Below are 16,658 nucleotides of genomic sequence, written 5' to 3'. Positions count from 1 at the left end.
TCATGGCTACAATCACCACCTGAGGTGATTTTGGAGCCCAGAAAAATAAAGTCAGCCACTGTTTCCACTGTTTCCACTGTTTCCCCATCTATTGGCCATGAAGTGATGGGACCAGATGCCATGATCTTAGTTTTCTGAATGTTGAGCTTTAAGCCAACTTTTTCACTCTCCTCTTTCACCTTCATCAAGAGGCTTTTTAGTTCCTCTTCACTTTCTGCCATAAGGGTGGTGTCATCTGCATATCTGAGGTTATTGATATTTCTCCCCGCAATCTTGATTCCAGCTTGTGCTTCTTCTAGCTCAGCGTTTCTCATGATGTACTCTGCATATAAGTTAAGTAAGCAGGGTGACAATATACAGCCTTGGCGTACTCCTTTTCCTATTTGGAACCAGTCTGTTGTTCCATGTCCAGTTCTAACTGTTGCTTCCCGACCTGCATACAGGTTTCTCAAGAGGCAGGTCACGTGGTCTGGTATTCCCATCTCCTTCAGAATTTTCCACAGTTTATTGTGATCCACACAGTCAAAGGCTTTGGCATAATCAATAAAGCAGAAATAGATGTTTTTTCTGGAACTCTCTTGCTTTTTTGATGATCCATCAATGCTGGCAATTTGATCTCTGGTTCCTCTGCCTTTTCTAAAACCATCTTGAACATCTGGAAGTTCATGGTTCACGTATTGCTGAAGCCTGGCTTGGAGAATTTTAAGCATTACTTTACTAGCATGTGAGATGAGTACATTTGTGCGATAATTTGAGCATTCTTTGGCATTGCCTTTCTTTGGGATTGGAATGAAAACTGACCTTTTCCAGTCCTGTGGCCACTGCTGAGTTTTCCAAATTTTCCAAATTTCAGTCTATTATAAAAGGAATAAAAGAAAAATTGGGGTAGGTGGATGGAATTGTTCCACTGTCTGTAGTGGTGGTTTCCTGAGAGTCTTAGCTCAGGCTGCCATAACAGAATACCATAGATTGGGCAGCTTAGATGACAGAGATTTACTTTCTCACACTTGTGGAGGCTGAAATTCTAGATCAGGACACCACTATGGTCCAGTTGTGGTGCGTGCTCTCTTCCTGGCTTGTAGACAGTCACCTTCCCACTGTGTGTGCACATGTCAGAGGGGTGAGAGGCAGAGAGAGAGACACAGAGAGACAGAGAGAAAGAGAGACACACACAGAGATAGACAGGGTGCTCTGCTGTCTCTTCCTCTTCTTTGAAGGAAAATACTCCTATTACTTCATTTAATCTTAATTATCTCCTTGTAGACCTCGTCTCCACATACAGTCACATTGAGGGGTTAGGGCTTCAACATGTAAATTTTGTGTGGACACAATTCAGTCCATAGCAATAGTGGTATAAATCTGTCAAAACCCATCAATCTCTATGCTTTAACTGAGTACAATCTATTGTAGATGAACTACACTTCCATTAAGTTGTTTTAAGATATATATATAGAAGAATAAGCTGAAAACAACCTGAACCTGGCCTTTTAGATATAATACAGACTGTGAATGTCAAATTAGTCCTTAATTCTAATATTGAATGACTCAGTCACTTGTTGCTCAGGAGCAGAATTGGAGCAGAAATCACCTCCTTCTTCACACCCGGTCCCCCTGAACTGACACCTGTCCCTCTGAGACCTGGCTCTGGAGACAGCATGATGCTGCCTTTGGGCCCAAGGAGTCCAGGCTGGCTCCTCCTCTTTGTCAGGCAACACTGGGTACTGGTAAGTCCTTGCACCTCACTTGGCTTGGGGGCTCTCAGAACCCAGATGAAAGACTGGCCTGTCTCTGCCTTTGAGGAGCAGGTCCATTTTCCACCTGCCCTTGAGCATAGGGCATCTCCAGAGGGCACTGGAAGAGCTGTGCAGTGGATGAAGGGTCTCAACCAGTGCCGTCCCCACCACACCAGGACCCCCACCAAGGCTGATCCCTTCTAGAAGGTGTCGTGCTCCAGCATTTCTTGTCCCATTTCTAGAACCCCTCATGACACAGGATCTGCAGACTCAGTGTGCAGATAATTTACTGATGGATGGTAATGACTTGTATAACCCGAGGTTGCCTCTGTAGGTAACAGAAGCATTCTGGAGACAGTGTCTGAACCCCAAAGAGTCCTGATGCTTTTTTCCTAACCCCCTCTGAACTCTAACCCATGTCCCCTCCGTGTCGGGGGGATTTTTCTAAAACCCTAAACGGATCACATCACTTGGCTGATTATTGTCCTTCATTATGCATTCCTATACCCTTCCAGATATTGTATATCAAGTTTCTGCTGTTCTCAGCGTTGGGCATACAGGAATGAATAAGACACAGTTTCTACCCTCTAGAAAATCACTGTCTCACAGAGGTAGATAGCCTTGTGAAAAGATAAATGTCACAAAGGACTGTAGGTGCTTTGATAGAATTGATAATGGGATTTAGCAGAGCCTGAAGGAGGGAGATGTCATTTCTTCTTGGGAAACAAGAGGGTGTCAAGCCAGGAAAGCTTCAAAGAAAAAGTGACCCCAAGCAAGGTTTTGAAATGAGAGTCAAGACATTCCTAAAGAGGAAGCTACATGGAGCAAAGGCATGATAGCAGTGTAGACATACTTATCCCCATTTTACTCATAAAAGTTCAGGATCAGACAGGTTAAAGTTTGCTTATAACCATAGTGCTCATGTTGCTAGTAAGAGATTGTCGTGTCTGACTCTTTGTGACCCCACGGACTGTAGCCTACCACGCTCCTCCATCCATGGGATTTTCCAAGCAAGAGTACTGGAGTGGGTTGCCATTTCCTTCTCCAGGGGATCTTCCCAACCCAGGGATCGAACCCGGGTCCCCCACATTGTAGGCAGACGCTTTACCGTCTGAGCTACCAGGGAAGTCCGTCTATTATTCTAGGGGCTAGCAATACAGTGGAAAACAAATTCAAATGCAAATACAGGGCTCTCTCCAACACTCAACACTGCTTCTCATCTTTTCAAGTTAACAGTTCTATCAAGCATCCTTCTATGCACAAGGCATGTTGGGGAACATGGAAATAAGTTCTCAGGAGGTAAGTGTTATTTCAGAAAGGGGATTATATCAGGCACAAATAATTATGTGGTCCTCTCAACTTTGTAATTTTGTCTTAAAAAAAATAATTGGTTTGTTTTGCTTATTTTATTTTCCTGAAGACAAAGGGCAAACATTATAACAAAACAAAAGTTTTATTGATCTGGTACTTAGCACTTGACCAAGGTTTTGATTTATATGTTCTTATGAACAAAATAAAGCAAACTCTGACCCATAGGCAACTGGGAGCTGTTCTATTTGTACTCATGCTTGGGCCATGTAACACAAACTGTCATTCTGACAAAGATCAGTCTTTGTAGTTAAGCTGTTAGTTCTGCCAAGTAGACTTCTTGTCCTATCTCCTGGAGGGGGACCTCCGAATCCATAAATTAGAATCAATACTCAATCTACTTTAATGCCAAGAAGGTTTTCACATGGATGCCTGAACATCTATTTCTGACTATCAGAAGGAAAAACGTGATTAGATCCAGATAGATAACATCACCATTCCCCACGTGACACTTGCGTATTAAGTGAAGGTGAATCAACTCACGTCTTTTCATTCCCCTAGGCCCTCCTGGCCTGGGCCAGTGGTATCCAGGATTAATTATGTCCTGTATTATAGGACAAGAATCTTGAATGGGATGGGAGAGAGGGCAGGAGCCTGGGAATGAATTTTGCTCACTGAAGCCCACCCAAAGTCCCATCCCCATCCCAAACCCCAAGTAACCAACAAGACTTCTGGAAACCTTACCTGACTGTACAAGGGAAATTTTTAGGTCCCAAATTCCAAACATATACGCAGGTAAAACATAGGGGATCAAGAGGAGATTTTCCAGGAATTTCCTAGAGTTAGATTCTCTTGGAGTAGGGCTCCAGAACACTGCCTACCCATAACGTATTACTCTTCATATGAATCCCCAAGAGAAAGAATGGACAGGACGAAAATAAAAAACAGGCTTGGTTCCATGTTAGCTGGGCCTTTGACCCTAAACCCCAACATAGAGGATGCCAGTAAATTAGCCTGGGCCACAAGTGACACTCTTCTGTCCCACATTAGATGTGTTCACTAACCCTGAGCCTGTGTTAGATATCACTAGTTAATTATGGTACTCTATGACAGATCCCACACTTAGCCTCACATTTCTTGTCAATACAAAGTTTCAACAAACTGTTCCTAATTCATAAAATCAGTACAAAGGTTAAGACTGTTTGCATTATTTTTTGGACCAGAAGATGAGTGAAACTTGCTTTGTACTGTCCTTGTCTCAATACTTCCTGCGAGGTTCTCCTGCTACTCTAAGCTTGGCTGCCTAACCATAGATTTCACACCATTAAGAAAGATGTCACATACTTGGATTTGGGTCACTAAAGTGGTGCCATGTATCTCCTCTCCTTCATTCCTTGTTTCTTAACTCCTACCAGCCAATGATGAGAAGGCATTGTTTTCTCTTCATCTTCCTCCATTTTTGCTTTTCCCTTATTCTGAGTTGAGTCATGACCCTCTGCTTGGGTTATAGCTTGTTTGTCCTCTCCCCACCATCTCATATTCTCAAATGGTTTTCATGAAAATCACATCTTGGGAAGTTTAAACTAAGAGTCATTTAACCTTTCTCTTTCATTGTTAATAGCATGAAGAATCTTATGTGCTAAATGAGCTGGTACCTCTGACTCCAATACCTCTTAATTTATAACTGAAAGTGCTGTCACCCACTGTCTCAAGGATATTTTATGCCCCACTACCTCATGATGAGGCTTTTGTTAAATAGTAGTACTCTCAGTGAAGACTAAAATCTTCTTGCCTCTAGAAAACTTCCTTTTTCTGCTTGACCTTATCTCCCCTTGGCTTCCCAGGCTGGCCCTAAATCCCCCTTTATTGCCCTTGCACGAGGTCAGCAGAAGATGCTGGTGAAGGGGCATCAATGGCCTTACTCATAAGTTCAAAGGCTCCTGGGAATTGAATAATAATTTCTGCTTCCTTCAGAGGTTGGAATCAAATCAGTGGAATCAAATCTAACTCCAATGATTTCACTCTCAGGGAGGTATTAATCTGATTGGTCAGATTCCAATAAGTGACAAGTCTTAACGGCATAAATAAGCCCTAATGGACAGACACATTCTTTTTTACTTCATCACCTCTGTAGCTGGTGAAAGTGTATGTTGCATGATAAAAATAAGATTCAAGACTTGGGTGTGGGAGGAGTGGTATGTGGGGGACAGAATATTCTCATGGCTTCTTTTATCTAAAATTACTTCAGTTCAACTCAATCCTCACAAATGTTCAGGGACAAGAAGTGTTCTCACTGTCCCTTATTAGGACTTTTAAAATGACTCTTCAGAAGTCTGATTCTCCAACCGTCCCTTCTGATCCATCCTGCACTCTGAGGCCATCATGATTTCATGAAATGTGAATCTGATCATGTCTCTGCTCTGGGAAAGAGGAAACACATGGAGAGCTCTGGAACAAGAAGCAGAATGTGATCTTGCTTAGAGAAGAGTGACCCTTGCATGTCTATAAGTCATGGCTTACTAGAGAATTCAGATTTTGGTAAAGGGCCACATGTAACTCAGTCTCTCCAGAGAAGGCTATCATGATGAGCAGAAAAATGAAAAGGACCTAGAAAGCAATTTTTAAAAATTTAAAAACCTATGCATTTTTGCACAATAGGAAAATTCTTGTAGGATGCCACATTTTCTGATTTTTTTTAGTAAGAGTGTATGGGGTCTTCTCCCAAACAGAGAATTCTGAGTCTACTTTTCAAAAGGGTTATGGGGCTGGAGGCCCACAGGCTGGTCTGTTCCCATTTCTGTATGAAGCCCAAAGCACAGCTTGGCTGCCCTATTTCTCCTTCCAGAACTGTGGGCCTGATTAAGAAACAACTCAGATGTACCCAGGTGGGAAGGAGCCTCTGTTCCTTAGCAGTTCAATTGGAAGCAGTCACTGCCAGCTGTCAGGACCGAGGCGGGAGAAGCCAAAGAGGGAAGCTGAGGTCAGGTGTGGGGGAGTGGGGACAGTGTCAGACTCGGGAGTGTGAAATGGGGCTGAGCAGGGCAGGGAGGATGGAGGGGTCTAGAGTCTGAGGCTAGGTCAGCTCTACAGGGGATGTCTAATCTAAACAGTGTGTGAAAATTGGAATTTGGGGTCCGAGTCAAGGGCAAACAGAGCTTATTAGAATGGCAGGGCCAGTTTTCAGGACGGATCCTTGGCCAGCTGGGAAAAAAAAAATCACTTCTGGGGATAGAAAACCAGAGAGGCCATGAGTTTCCACTGCCTCTGGGCTTCCCTGGTGGCTCAGATGATAATCTGCCTGCAATGCAGGAGACCTGGGTTTGACCCCTGGGTTGGAAGGATCCCCTGGAAGAGGGCATGGCAACCCACTCCAGTATTCTTGCCTGGAGAATCTTCATGGATGGAGAGACTGGCAGGCTACAGTCCACGAGATCACTGAGTGACTAAGCATAGCACCTAAAACTAGGGTCTGTTATAGGCTGAGGTTGGCTTCCCAGGTGGTACTAGTGGTAAAGAACAAGCCTGCCAGTGCAGGAGATGTAAGAAATGTGGGTTCAATCCCTGGGTCGGGAAAATCCCCAGGAGAAGGGCATGGAAACCCACCCAATATTCTTGCCTGGAGAATTCCCATGGACAGAAGAGCCTGGTGGTCTGTGGCCCATAGGATCACAAAGAGTTGGACATGACTCTTTCTAAGTTAAGAATAAAAACCATAAAAATGGGCTTATTTTTTAGAAAACCAAAAGAAGTGGCCTGTGTGTATGCTCAGTTGTGTTCAACTCTTTGCAACCCCATGGACTGTAGTCCACCAGGCTCCTCTGTCCTTGGGATTCTCCGGGCAAGAATACTGGAGTGAGTTGCCATTTCCTCCTCCAGGGGATCTTCCTGACCCAGGGATTGAACCTGTGTCTTCTGCAAGTCTCCTACATTGCAGGCAGATTCTTCACTGCTAATCCACCAGGGAAGCCCCCTTTTAAGTCAAAACAGTGGGCATACACACTGAGGAAACCAGAATTGAAAGAAACCCGTGTACCCCAATGTTCATCCCAGCACTGTTTATAATAGCCAGGACATGGAAGCAACCTAGATGTCCATCAGCAGACAAATGGATAAGAAAGCTGTGGTACATATGTACAATGGAATATTACTCAGCCATTAAAAAGAATACATTTGAATCAGTTCTAATGAGGTGGATGAAACTGGAGCCTATGATACAGAGTGAAGTAAGCCAGAAAGAAAAACACCAATACAGTATACAAACGCATATATATGGAATTTAGAAAGATGGTAAAGATAACCCTGTATGCGAGACAGCAAAAGAGACACAGATATATAGAATAGTCTGTTGGACTCCATGGGAGAGGGTGAGAGCAGGATGATGTGGGAGAATGGCATTGAAACATGTGAATTATCATATGTGAAACGAATTGCCAGTCCAGGTTCAATGCATGATACAGGGTGCTTGGTGCTGGTGCACTGGGATGACCCAGAGGGATGGGATGGGGAGGGAGGTGGGAAGGGGGTTCAGGATGGGGAACACATGTACACCCATGGCGGATTCATGTCAATGTATGGTAAAACCAACACAATATTGTAAAGAAAATAAATAAAGAAAGAAAGAAAACTGAAAAAAAAAAAAAAAGAAGATAAAACCATTTGTATAAACCAGGAATGCTGGATAAACACAAAGTTTATATTTGGATTTTTTTTTCTTTCTGTGATGTCTTTCTGCCTGGAGAACTTTCATACAGCTTTCCCATTTCATGATATGTGATTCAACAGGAAAAAGTGGTGGGCAATCTAGCCTCCCACTGAGTGCTCTGACTCATCCTCATGATTTTAATGGCTTTGATTTGCAATGCCCTGTACTTGACCTTGAAAGTCAGTAGAAGGGGTGCTCTGATCAGGCAGTGTTTGCAGCCTAGCCTTGGAACCATCACATGATCATACAGGAAACCCCATCTCTGATGCTGAGACTGGCAAAGGTACTGGCTAAAGGAATGACTGTCTTCATTGGGGCAAGCATTTCTCTTCCGTGAAATACCTGTTCCTAGCACTATGCCATCATTACCTAATGGGAGCACCAGGAGGGCAAGGCCGGGTACCACTCTACCCTGCTCGCCTCCCGGATCGTCTCACTGGGTCCTCCCATTCTTGCTGAGTGCAACCTCATTCAGGCCAGCCTCCACTGTCCCTGAGAGTCCTCAGCAGCCCCTCACCAGTGGTTTCTTGCTGGGAGGCAGCTGGTACCCTGGGAAGAGTATTTTTGGGCAAGAGAATCCCTCAGAATAGAATCCTACTGCTGATACTTGCTAGATGTGTGGCTTTAGACCCCAGGCCCTCATCACTGAACCTCCTTTGTTATAAAGAAACCTGCTTTATTATAAAGAAGAAAAGACATGCAAAAAGAATGCCCCTAGGGTAAAACTGAATTTGAAAACCATGGATGTGCATAACAGTAGCTTTGAGGGTAAAAAGAATGGGGCCCTGTCCTGCAAGGCCTCCTTCTGTTCTCCACCAGCACTTCCCCAGCACTGCTCTGTGCCAAAAGCTGAGCTAAATACTGAGTGTCTCCATCACCAAGAAAAAACGTGATCTTTACCCCAGCCCTGTCACCTGGAGGCAAACATCTTACAAATCACTCTGCCCCAGCACACAATAGGCCCTCAGAAATGCCTGGTCTTGTCAGTTTCATTATTCTATGCCCTGAAGACATACTATGCTCTTCTAGCTTTGTGTAAGCTCACTTCCCCACCCCCACCCCCCCACAAGCATTTCACCTGCCCTGTTTTTATCTTCTGCAGCCAAGGAGAGAGCAAGAATCATTGTTCTTTTCTCTGTAATTAGTACAGTGTCCCCAGTAAAAGTTCAATAAAAACCTTTGTTATTTAACTAACAAGTAAAACTCAACTTCCAGCAGGTATTTTTCAGAACAGCCTATAGAGGGAAGAGTGGCATATTGAAAATGACCTCTTACACTTTGAGCTCTGGTTTGAGACTGCAAAGGAAAAATGAAGAAAGGTCTTTGCCTTTCTTTGCCATTCTTCAGTCGGCTGGCAAGTCTAGGGGGGGTCTCAGACTAATCCAAGCAAATGCATGTAAACAGGTCAACACCAGTCTGGAGTGGTCAGAGAGGAACACAAATGCATGTACATCTTTCTTGGGGCTCGCTATCATCTTATGTTTACTTTGCCTGTTTTACTACTTTGAGAAGCAACCAGATGAGGGTGTTTGAGGGAAAAAAGGGAAATGAGCCCACAAAATATATTTGTAACTCAGCATGGCATAATGTAGGTGATTTTAACAGCAGGCAGAAATAAGCTCCTTCAGTAAATTAATTTGATCGTGGTGACGAAGCATCCTGAAGTCGGAGAGGCTGCCCCTGGCAAACCCTTAGTTCCTTGGCAGCAGTGCTGAAACCCAGCTTTATGTGATTAAAACAGGGAAGCTCCTTTCCAGGAGAACAAGCTAGGAAAACCAAATAAAGAGCAACTTTTCAAAATGCATATTCTTTTCCTTACTCTTCAAGAAAACACTGATCAAATGAGCAGAATAAATTAATTGTGTTTCTAAAATAAAAAGATTGATGTCTCTGACAGTGGAAGTTATGCCTCAGGCCCTTTTCTGTTGAAAGGCAGCTCAGCTCTTCTGTTTCACTTCACAGGCCCCCCAGCCAAGCCCCTCCTTACCATGCAGCAAAAAGCATGCCAGATTCATTATGGTTCTGACTGTCAGAAACGTGATGCTAGGGAAAATCTGGAAAACCAATTAGGAGGAACCTCAGTTTCTACCTACATTTGCTTTTGTTACATATAAGTCTCATCCATGTGGACATGCACATTCCACAATTTATTTCAGTTTTGTCGCAAATGTTAGTCAAGGATTGGGCAAATGAAAGGTAAATAAGCTATGTGCCTGGTGTACCCATTTGGCCCAGGGCTGAGGGGGATGTTCCAGCAGAGCCCTGCTTGCGTTCCTCAATGGTCTCTCCTCAGGGGAAGCAGGCCTCTGATATGTGGCCCTTGCTAGCCTCTCCAGCGTCACTGTGCCCGTTTTGAACTGATCTTGCTCAGCTGTTTCCGAGCCGCATGCTTTGTAGCAACCCTCCTCTCTGCTGCAGGGTCTCCTCCCTTCTCCATCTCCTGCTCTGTGGTGCAACTGAGAAGTCCCCTTGGACCTGGCTGCAGAGTTCCTCTTCTAGGAACCCTCCTACGACTGTCCAACCTTCCTGACAGCCAGCCTGGCACAACTCCCTCCTCAGGGCCTTGCCCACACCTGGCGTGGCTCTCTTTATGGGCATGGTGTCTTCCTTTCAGATCCCTCCCAGGGGCACAGATCCCAGTCTTGCCAGGTTATGTGGAAATCTTTCTTGCAGCTTTGGTTGCAGTTGTTACTCCAAATGGAAAGACAGACCCTGAATTGGAGTCAGGAGAACTGGGCTATCACTGATTCAGGTTCCCCATGGCTAGAAAGAAGCATGCCTAATATCTCTTATAGCAATAAGGTAATATAATTTTAAGACTAGAGCAATGTAAAATAGCTAGAAATAATAACTGTAAGAAAAAGTTTTTATCATGATTATTCTATATACACAGTCACTGAATGTCATTTTGAACAGTGGATATGGGAAACATAATTAGCATGGTTCTTTTTTTTTTTTTTAGCATGGTTCTTATTTGATGATTATCATTTAAAAACAAGCGCAAAGTGAACTCTATTATTTTTTCTAAGTACTCAGAGCCCTATATAGGCCTTTTCCCTAAGTGTGGATGATAAAGTAGCAGAGGCCCAGGTGTATTAATTTCCCAGGTTCCCTTAGCTAATAGCAAGAACATTCTGTCTAGTACATTTAGTAAACAGTTTGTACTCTGATTTGAATTCTGAAATTTAAAGGTTGTTGAGGGGAGAAAGTACCTGAAAACAGCTTCTCACAATTTATTCAGGTCACCATGATTGAGCTTCAGGTTATTGAAAATGGTCATTTCCTTCCCTGTTTTGGAATTATAATTGTCCATGTGAACAACCATTGTTTGCTTATTTTGAAACATTGCTTATTAAGGCAGGACAGTCAGCTGGATGTCTTAGGAAGATTTTCACCCCACAGGTTGAAATCATAAGCCACTATGGCTGTAATAGAGTTAGCCAGAAAATTCAGTTCAGAAAATGCAATATTCACTGATATTCCTGGTGACTCAACATTTTGTTATATTTTGCATTAAAAAGGAAGATCAATCATGCCTGTGTGATGAAATGCTGCCTGGCATAATAGTGTGGGTGGAAACAAAGCAACTCAGCTTTGTTTTTGCTGTACTATGAATTAGTCTTGTGGTTTAGGGAAACCGTGTAACCTCTCTGAGGCTCAGAGTGCCAACCTGGAAAATTAAGGATCAAATTAAGAGATAGTCTGAAATCCTGTAGTTCTTAGTGCATACCTTGTACCAAATCACCTATCAGGTACCACAGGTGAAGCCAGAGGCATCAGCCAAGAGTTAGCTTCAAGAAGTTCAAGTGTGATCATCTTAATCCACTCCTGCAAACTGTCAACCATTTCCCAGTTTCTACCGAGCAAAGTTCTGAGAATAACATAGGCAAGGGGCTGTCTCTGCCCCCTGGATCTGTAGGTGAGAAATAAAGTCGCTTTTACCATTGTACTTTCTAGTGTAGTAATTTCTGCTGAGCCAGGGGTTACACAGAGTGATGGGAAATTTTAAATGGATATGAGCTCTCCAGAGTCCATGTCAGTGAGGACTGAATGGACTCTGGGATCTGGGGCCTGGCAGCTGTGGCAGAGACTCAGTCACTGATCCCCAAGTTCATCTCCCTCTCCTGGGCACAGAGCTGTATGAAGTATCCCAACCTCCCTTGTAGGTAGGTGTGACTTTGCCTCTGAATTCTGTCCTATGGAATATGGAGGAAAGGTACCTTTTCTAGCCTGACCCTTGAAAGCTTCTCTACCTGATCCTCTAATCTCTCTCTTCACCCATCTGTCAGCTGAGTATTCATGTCCAGGCCAACTTTGAAAGAGGTCACACGTCAAAAGACGGAAACCTGTGGTCTGGGTTCCTGAATGAATGTCTCTACCATAGACTAGACTTTGAAAGAGTAAGAAATAAACTTCTGCATTCACCTGTAGACAATTTGGAGTTCCTTTGTTACAGCAACTAGCTGCATATAAAAATGCCTGCCTCCATACAAAATGTTATTTGCATTATTGATTACTTCATGGCATACAGCCAGTAAAATGGCAGCTTTTAGGGTTTCACCTAATTAAGTCAATAAACCATCCACTCACTGTGTTTCTCAGGTCTTAATGAGTGAATATTGAATAAATCATCAGATAAAGAAACAATGGATAGATAAATCATTGGGTAAATAAACAGCTCTATCAAGAGTGGGTAAGATGGCAAAAATGCCTTCTTCCCTTTGCCTTCCTAGCTATATCTCGGACAGTTTGGAGCCACCACTGATTTACTCCTGGAGAAATAAGACATAAATTGTAATGCAGTCACAGGACTCTCTGAGGCAGCTGACAAAAGACCCAGAAGGACAGTGACTGACCCACAGCTGCTGCCCATCTCCCGGGTAGGAAGGAAGGACATAGATGGAGATTCAGAAGTGCCATTAAACCAGAAGCCAGGGCAAATGTGCCTCCTGGAACTGGGAAGGAAAGAGAGACTGTTTCCCCATTCTCCATACTGCAAGGGAAGTTGGGTATAATTATTATTTTCAAACCATTAAAAGCAATAAGTCTCTTGTAATATGGAATGAATGTGTCAAAGATTCTGAACTAAAGTAATGAGGGAGCTGGTATAATGGTAAAGCTGGTTCAAAGAGCATTTTGAAGAACAAGGGTTATATGGTCTACCAGAATAAATTTGATGAGTTAGACACAAAGCTGGAATATCCTCTAGGTTATCTTTCTCACCTAAGAGAAATCTGCATGTTACATGTAACTTCTTTGGGTCTTCTAATCCCTTAATGAAAGTGAAAGTGTTAGTCACTCAGTCGTGTCCAACTCTTTGAGACCCCATGGACTGCAGCCTGCCAGGCTCCTCTGTCCATGGAATGCTCCAGGCAAGAATACTGGAATGAGTAACCATGCCCTTCTCCAGGGGATCTTCTCAAGCCAGGGATCAAACCCTCATTTCCCAATTTGCAGGCAGATTCTTTACCATCTGAGCTACCAAGGAAGCCCCAAGAATATTGGAGCCGTGTTCAGCTTTTAGTGATCCATGGACTTCAGCCCACCAGGATCCTCTGTCCTTCACTGTCTCTTGGAGTCTGCTCAGATTCATGTATATTGAATAAGTGATGCTATTTAACCATCTCATCTTCTCCACCCCTTCTCCTTTTGCCTTATGTCTTTCCCAGCATCAGGGTCTTTTCCAATGAGTTGGCTCTTTACATCAGATGGCCAAAATATTGGAGCTTTAGCATCAGTCCTTCCAATGAACATTCAGGGTTAATTTCCTTTAGGACTGACTGGCTTGATCTTCTTGCAGTCCAAGGGACTTTTAAGAGTCTTCTCCAGTGCTGTAATTTGAAAGCATCAATTCTACAGTGCTCAGCCTTCTTTATGGTCCACTTCTCACATTTGTGCATGACTACTGGAAAAACCATAGCTTTGACTAGACAGACCTTTGTCAGCAAAGTGGTATCTCTGCTGTCTAGGTTTGTCATAGCTTTTTTCCAAGGAGCAAGTGTCTTTTAGTTTCATGGCTACAGTTACTGTCCACAGTGATTTTGGAGCCCAAGAAAAGAATATCTGTCCCTGTTTCTACTTTTTCCCCTTCTATTTGCCATGAAGTGATGAGACTGGATGCCATGATCTTAGTTTTTTGAATGTTGAGTTTCAAGCCAGCTTTTTCTCTGTCTTCTTTCACCCTCATCAAGAGACTCTTCAGTTCCTCTTCACTTTCTGCCATTAGAGTGGCACCATCTGCATATCTGACATTGTATATTTCTCCCAGCAGTCTTGATTCCAGCTTAGGATTCATCAGCCTGGCATGTTGCATAATGTACTCTGCATATAAGTTAAATAAGCAAGGTGACAATATACAACCTTGTCATACTCCTTTCCTAATTTTGAACCAGTCAGTTGTTCCATGCCTGGTTCTAACTGATGCTTCTTGACCCACATACAGGTTTCCCAAGATACAGGTAAGGTGGTCTGTTTCTCCCATCTCTTTAAGAATTTTCCATAGTTTTGTGATCCGCACAGTCAAAGGCCTTAGTGTAGTCAGTGAAGCAGAAGTAGATGTTTTTCTGAAATTCCCTTGCTTTCTCTATGATCCAACAAATGTTGGCAATTTGATCTCTGGTTCCTCTGCCTTTTCTGAAGCCAGTTTGTACATCTGTAAGTTCCCAGTTCACATGCTGCTGAAGACTAGCTTGGAGGATTTTGAGCATAATCTGCTTTGTGTTGTCTAGTTGCTAAGTCATGTCTACTCTTTTGCAACCCCAAGAAATGTAGCCTGCCAGGCTCCTCTGACCATGGGATTTCCCAGGCAAGAATACCTGGAGTGAGTTGCTGTTTCTTTCTTCAGAGGATCTTCTTGACCATGGGATCAAACCCATATCTCTTGCATTGGCAGGCAGATTCATTACCACTGGGCTACCAGAAAAGCCCTCCTTGAGCATACAGTATTGAGCATATAGCAAATATTAAGGCCAGAGAATAATCTTCTCTCTGGTAATTTCATTAAGAAATCTCATTAAGGGTGGGCTATTCAAAAGGCTTAATTATTTGACCTTCTGTTTTGAGACTAGAAACTAGGCCCAAGAAATCTCACCAGACTTCATATGCCATGTCAATCAATACCGTTGAATTCTTCTCTCTTCTAGATTCTCCAGATTTTTTTAAGGTCACTGGCAGGGCAGAAAGTACCTTTCCACACCTCCTATGAGTCTGGAATCCTATAAGTCACAAATACGTCTTGGGACAGGTGTCCTGAGAGGGTATTGGAAACATGGTCACTACATGTTAAGTGTATCTTTTATTTATTATTTATTTTTGACTGCACTGAGTCTTCATTGCTTTGTGAGGGCTTCCTGTAGTTGAGTTGGTAGTAGCTACTCTGTGTTGCGATGTGTGGGCTTCTCACTGGAGTGGCTTCTCTTGTGGAGCATAGGCTCTAGGCATGTCGGCTTCAGTAGTTGCAGCATGTAGTCTCAGTACATGGTCCTTCGGCTTAGTTGTTCCATGGCATGGGGAATCTTGCCTAACCAGGGATTGAACCCATGTCCCATGCACTGGCAGGTGGATTCCCATCCACTGGGCTACCAGGGAAGTCCAAGTGTACCTTTGTAAGTGTGAGCTTGTCACGCTTGTTTAAATGAAATCAATTTTCAACATGGAACTCCAAATATGACCTTGGTTGCAAAGCTGATTTGTCAAAGTATATCTTGGTAAAAAAAAAAAAAATAGAATAAAATAAGCAAATAAAAAGGACTTCCCTGGTGGCTCAGCTGGTAAGGAACCTGCCTGCAAATGCAGGAAACACAAGAGTCAAGGGCTCAATTCTTGGGTCAGGAAGATCCCTTGGAAGAGGAAATGGCAACCCACTCTAGTATTCTTGCTTGGAGAATTCCATGGACAGAAGAGCCTGGCAGACTACAGTCTGTAGGGTGGCAAAAAGTTAGACACAACTGAGCGACTAACACACACACATATCTTTGTAAAAAAAGGAGACTAAATTCTCACTGAGCATATGCAAATGAAATTGTTGTGCAAAATGAAGAAACTCAGTATTAGTTTTTGAGTTCTGAGATATCAGTGAGAATCATATACCATTAAAAATGTCATATTTCAGTTTGCCAAAGCCTAGTCTACCAAATTAGAAATAGATTAAAAGGAAAGAAAAAATATTTTCTCATATACCTATCAAAAACAGAATATTAGAAAATGACAACAATATTGCAAAGTAAATAAGTATAATTATATTTCTCTCATCAGTTGATTCAGTCCTGTATAACTAAGTTTATTTCACTGGATCTTGATTCAGCAACTGCTTGCTTGAAGTTGTCTGCTTCCGAACAAAAGGAATTCTGGACATTCTGACCAGCACCCTAATACAGCCTGATAGTTGTCTAAATAATGGCGCCTTTGCATTGTGGAGCTTGTACCCAATATGTGGGAGCCTAGTTCTTGAAACATAAGTAGTTACTGGTAACAGAGGAAAGTGGAAGCCACCTGTAGATAAGACAATATGTCTGTGGTCTCACCTAATGTCAAAATAGAGGAGGATTAAATTCTCTGTCAGAATATAATGTATAACTTTTTCCCGAGAAGTCAGTCAATGTTTCATCTTTAGCAAATCATGTTATAGACAATGAGAGCACTGGAAAATCTCTAGCACCTGCAGATTCTCTCTGTAAAGTGTACATTTTCTGGAACATTATTATTAATAACATTCTACCAATATATACAAAACTATTCTTTGGTCTGACAGATCAGTTTTCATCATTCAGCTCTTACAACTTTGCTGAATAATATAAGAAATATGTGGGAAAAAACCTAATTATTTGAAGTATCCCTATTCTTATAAGACTAAAAAATAAATCTTTTTGAGTTTCCAGGAGAACTTTGGTGCATTGTGACTATTTTTGGGTGGAAAG

The sequence above is a fragment of the Cervus canadensis genome, chromosome 4, assembly GCF_019320065.1.
Source record: "Cervus canadensis isolate Bull #8, Minnesota chromosome 4, ASM1932006v1, whole genome shotgun sequence".
In the NCBI taxonomy this organism is placed as follows: domain Eukaryota; kingdom Metazoa; phylum Chordata; class Mammalia; order Artiodactyla; family Cervidae; genus Cervus; species Cervus canadensis.
Note: the sequence above shows the minus strand (reverse complement) of the source record.